The sequence below is a fragment of the Cnephaeus nilssonii genome (assembly GCF_951640355.1).
Source record: "Cnephaeus nilssonii genome assembly, chromosome: 12".
Taxonomy (NCBI): domain Eukaryota; kingdom Metazoa; phylum Chordata; class Mammalia; order Chiroptera; family Vespertilionidae; genus Cnephaeus; species Cnephaeus nilssonii.
The window spans coordinates 15926155-15932154 of NC_137083.1; positions in this window are offsets into that span (position 1 = coordinate 15926155).

Here is a 6000-nt window from a genome sequence, read left to right on the forward strand (position 1 = left end):
GAATAGACTTTTTTCCAAAGACATACAAATGGCCAATAGGTACGTGAAAAGATGCTCAACATCACTAGTTATCAGAGAAATGCAAATCAAAAGCACAGTGAGATATCATCTTGCACTGTTATAATGGCTAACATAAAAAAGATGAGAGAAAAGTATTGGTGAGGATGTCAAGAAAGGGGAATCCTTACACACTGTGAGTAGAAATATAAATTGATACAGCCACTGTGGTAAGAACTTTGAAGACTCCTCAAAATATTCAGATAAAACTATGATATGATCCAACAATTCCATGTCTCAGTGGAAATGAATACCTGAAGGCAGTGAAATCAGTCATAAATGATTTCATATCAGAGATATCTGTACCCTGCCATGTTCATTGCAGCATTATTCACAATAGCCAAGACATGAAAACAACCTAGTATCTATCAATGGATGAATGGATAAAGAAAACGTAGAATATACACACAATGAAATATTTAAGCCATAAAAAGAAGGAAACCCTGCCTTTTGCAATGAAATGGATGGACCTTGAGGGCATTATGCTAAGTGAAATAAGTCAAACAGAGAAAGACAAATACTGTATGTTCTCAGGTATATGTGGAATCTAAAAATGTACAGCTTATTGCCCTGGCTGGTTTAGCTCAGTGGATAGAACATGAGCCTGCAGAATGAAGGGTCCTGGGTTCGATTCCGGTCAGGGGCACATGCCCAGGTTGCAGACTTGATACCCAGTGCGGGGTGTGCAGTAGGCAGCCGATCAATGATTCCCTTTCATCATTAATGTTTCTATCTCTCTCTCCCTCTCTCTTCCTCTCCGAAACCAATAAAAATATGTATTTTTAAAAAGTAACAATAAAAATATTTTTTAAAATGTGCAGCTTATAAAAATAGCATAGAATGGTGGTTGCCAGGGGTTGTGGGTGGAAGATAAAGGAAGATACTGGTCAAAGGGTACAAACTTCCAGTTATCAGATGATTAAGTTCTGAGGGTCTAATGCATGCATGGCAATGACAGTTAACAATACTGTATTACATACTTGAAAGTTGCTAATAGATCTTACATGTTATCACCATAAAAATGAAGAAAATAAAATTATTTTAAATTAAAAATAGCAACACAACAATACAAACTGTGAGTTGTACTCTTAGTTGTATGGCAGGATGCTGGTGAAAACTCTGTTTTCTTTACTCTAAAACATTTAAATTAGGTACTTAACATGCTTATAAATAATATTCTGTAATTTCTTTGGATCCTAGGAGCAGAACATACAAGCATCTTAGAAGCCCATCTTGTGATTCCTTCAGATTATTGCCCTTCTCTCCCTGAAAGGATACCTAGTGACATGACTTCTAACAGCCTCCATTAGCTTCAGCGTTTTTGTATTGTTTCATATGAATGAAATAATTGCATTTTGGTAGAATATTGATTTTCATTTACAAACTTATTTTCATTAAAACAAGTATTCTGACAGTCCACCCAAATGAGAAGTTAAAATTAATTAGAAAGACAAGGATTAAATCTACAACAGAGCCCTAACCGGTTTGGCTCAGTGGATAGAGCGTCAGCCTGTGGACTGAAAGGTCCCAGGTTCGATTCCGGTCAAGGGCTTGTACCTTGGTTGCGGGCACATCCCCAGTAGGAGGTGTGCAGGAGGCAGCTGATCCATGTTTCTCTCCCATTAATGTTTCTAACTCTCCATTCCTCTCCCTTCCTCTCTGTAGAAAATCAATAAAAAGTATTTTTTAAAAATCTACAACAGAAAGTTAAAAATTAAAAGGAAAATTACTTAGCAAATTTGCACTTTAATTTCATTGATACTGAAATTGAAATTTTAACAATGTGAGGTGTTCCTTCTTAAACACATCTGAGTTCACCTGTAACTTTACACAGACACACACACACACACACACACACACACACACACACACCTAATAAAAATAGGTACAGTAAACTATACTCCTGCTAAGACATTTATTGCCTGGTCAGGAATACACTTCAAATTTCTAATGAAATTCGTGGTTTTTAAACTACCACAGTTTTGCTTCCTATTTAGCTCTAGGGGGGTTACAATGTGTGTAGTGTACTTGTGTGCGTGCATTTGCATGGGGCCTGTGGGGTGTGTGTGTGTGTGTGTGTGTGTGTGTGTGTGTGTGTAGGTACATAGAGACTGTGTAACATTAATATTTACTTCATTTTTAAAGGCTACAAATAGAATCCGATAAATGCACTCATAAAAAAACTTTACATATTCACTTTCACATATTCATATGCATTATTTGTTTTCAGTTTTCATATTCATGGTTTGAAAACTTCCATAAACCAAAAGGAAAAAAATACACAATTACATTTCTAACATAATTTCAAAATATTTAAAACCGTCACTGCTTTTAATAACTTTTATTGTTTTTAACATGTGACATTTTATTCCCATTAGCAATAACAGATGTCTAAGGCATTAAAAAGGAAAGCCCTGCACACGTGTTGAAATAGAGGACTTTACTGAAAGGTAAGCATGTGCTTTGATTTATATTAGCCAAAATTTAGATACTGTACTTGGTGCTATTTCAGGAAATGAAAAGGTGAGGAAACTGTTATATATCAGTAAACCAGAGCAAAAGTCTCCATAGAAACCAGAACAGTTTCTGTGGGAGCCACTTAAGCTAAATTAATACCTAGAATATGCTCATATTAGCCCCTAGGGAGCTAATTTGAACAAAACAAAACCCTTTCTATTGATTCATGAATGTTACATAGTATTTACAATTCTTCCTTGTTCTCATTTCATTGTAAAAAATTAATTGGCCATCGAGTCTATGAAAATTTGGGTGAATTCTAAAGAGAAATGATCACAAAAAAATAAGTGTTTATTTACTCTTCCATAACTCCATTACTTCACTACTAGTCAAAAGAAACATAAAGGACAAAATAAAAAGTAATGACTGATAAATTCAATTTTATTTGTTTAGCTGGTTTTTTGCCTCCACTTTCATAGGCACCTTCTCTCCTATATTCCATGATTTCAATTTATACCATCCTTCAAATAGCACATCTGTTGCTACTGGGATGGCTTCTGGTTCATGCAATTTGTATTATGTCCCCCCTACTCTAATTTTCTGTATTATCTTTGCTCTATGATCACAGAGTGTGTAAGAACTAGTTCTTTGCACAAAAATTGGGCTGTTTTCTTAAATGCTCCAGAAATACATATGTTTATGTCTGTATGTGGCTGTGTGTTTGTGAGTGGCATACATAGCTTCCTCCTGCCTAATGTCTAATAAAAAGGCTATACAATCTCAATACCACACAATCTTTGGTATTTCCTTCATTAGAAGGAAATTTGGTATTATCTTTCATCAGAGTCTCTGATTTATAATTACATAATCATAATGTATGCTATCTGCTCAAGTACCTTATATAGGACATTTACCTTATTTGTGAGGTTTGGAACGGCGGAGAATATATGACCATTGGATAAAGCTATACTGTTTTGGTCAGTCCAACCCACTGCAGTCAAACCTGATATCACTGGCCTTGTGCTACTGGACAAAGTTACTTTAAGGTTTTTCTCTTTTTGTTCACTTTTATCTCTTTTATCTTCATGCTCTTTGACAAAATTAAAATTAAGTTGAGATGAACTTCTAAAGTAATAATTAACATCAAAAGAGAAAAATTGTGAAGATACATTTTTCATAATTTTTACAAAAGGAAAACACAACTGGTGGGTTGAAAACTAAGGCTGGTTCATGACTATATGCAATGCTAGTATCCTATATAATGAAAGCCTAATATGCTAGGTGTCCAGTCGTCCATTCAATCAATCAAAGCATCATATTCTAATGATATGTTAAGGCTGCTCAACCGTTCGCTATGATGTGCACTGACCACCGGGGTGCAGGCAGTTGACTGGTCGACCAGTCACTATGACGTGCACTGACCACCCGGGGGCAGATGCTCCGATTGGTAGGTTAGCTTGCTGCTGGGGCCTGGCCTATCAGGACTGAGCAAGACCGTCTGGGCATACCCTGGAGCCCTCCGACGGTCCCTCCCCGGCTGGCCAACCTCCCCCGTCCCTCCCCAACCCCGATCATGCACCGGTGGGATCCCTCGGCCTGGCCTGCACCCTCTCACAATCTGGGACCCCTCGGGGGATGTTGAATAGCCAGTTTTGGCCCAATCCCACAGGCTAGGCCTAGGAACCCCACTGGTGCACGAATTCATGCACCGGGCCTCTAGTAAGAAATAATTTGCTAAGTTACATCACAGCCAAGGAACCGAAAACAATATTAAGAGCAGCACCAAGGTCAGAGATGCTAGCCTTAGCATCCAGAGACAGCGACAAACCCCAAGGAAACATCTGTTGAGAGGAAAGGCCAATACTCAGACTAACGTTAACTATGTGGTTGCAAACTTTGCATGGAGACTCGCCATAAATTTATTACTGAGTGGATCAAGTGACAAAAGTGAATACAATTCTCAGATTTATGGTATTTAATTCAAAAATGGAGGTTCTCTTGAAATAAAATTCCAACCATTAGGAGAGTTTCCAAGTCAGAAAATATTATTTACAGCATTTTCTTCATCAGCTTAAAGTATAATGCCATTATTACAGCCCTGATTTTGTGGATGGTCGTCAGAGTAATTCACTCTTTCATAAATCTAACGTTTTTCTTTCCTACTCTGATTGATTGGCTACAATTTAGTTGTAGTTGCTTTTTAATGTTCCTATATCATTCCTAATTGGCTTTCGATGTATTGTACTGTTACAATTCTACTTATCATTTATCATTCATGTCACAAGGGTAAGTGGCTATGCAGATCAAAAAAATAAAATAATTACAGACCTCTCCTGCTTCCCTTCTCCTCTTTCTCTCCCCCAACACAGTCTTTTTCCCTTTTATACTGCCACTGTTGGATTTAGTTTCTCCTCTTGCCTGGCTGGTGTATCTCAGTGGTTAGAGTGTCCGCCCGAGCACGGAAGGGTCATGGGTTCAATTCCCCGTCCAGGGCACATCTCTGGGTTGAAGATTTGTTTGATCCCCAGCCCCAACCGGCAACCAATCAATGTATCAATGTCTCTCTCTCTACCTCTCTCTCCCCTCCCTCCCTTCCACTTCCTCTAAAAATCAATGGAAATAATATCCTCAGGTGAGGATTACAAAAAAAGTTTCTCCTCTTTCTAAGACTTTCTCCTTCTATAAAAATGCACACAAATTATGTTTTAAACAGAAATTATACAGAAAAAAACAAAGATATATTTTATTACAATTTAGTGAAGTTGTAAATATCTCCTTTGTAAGGAGGTTTGACAAATGAACCAAGAAGGTGAACAATTTCCTGACACCACTTTCCCAAGTCATATGTTGGGGTCATTCTCGCATGTAGCTCTAAACTACCCAGGCACATAACTGTCATAGTGAGAGAGTGAAAAGTAGCAATAATGTAGGTTTGGTTTATGTTTAAACTGGACTAGCTCAGATTTGAGTGTTCTTGCTCTGTTAAGCATCCAGTTCTTGTTCTAACTTTCATTACCAATTTAACAAAAATCTATCAAATATTTATTGGACTTGACTCTTTTCTCAACACAATTTTCTAGTTCGGTTAGTATCTTTTACCTAAAAGAAGCTCATAGTAGAATAAGAAACATACACTTCTAGAACTTGTGTAGATACTGTAAAGTACTGCATAGGGAATATAGTGAATAGTATAATAACTATACATATATGATTTCAAGAGAACACTAGACTTATTGAAGGAATCACTTTGTAAATTATATAAATGTCTACCCACTATGCTATACACCTGAAACTAATATAATATTGAATATCAACTCTAATTGAAAAAAAATTCCTTAAAGAAAACAATTATATAAATAATTTATTGACTTACAGGGGTAGAAGGAACAAGTTATATTATAAATTCAACTTCTCTGTGAAAAACTACATTGAGGTATCACGTGGACAGTTGAATATGAGAATCTTCAGCTTAGACAAACCACCACC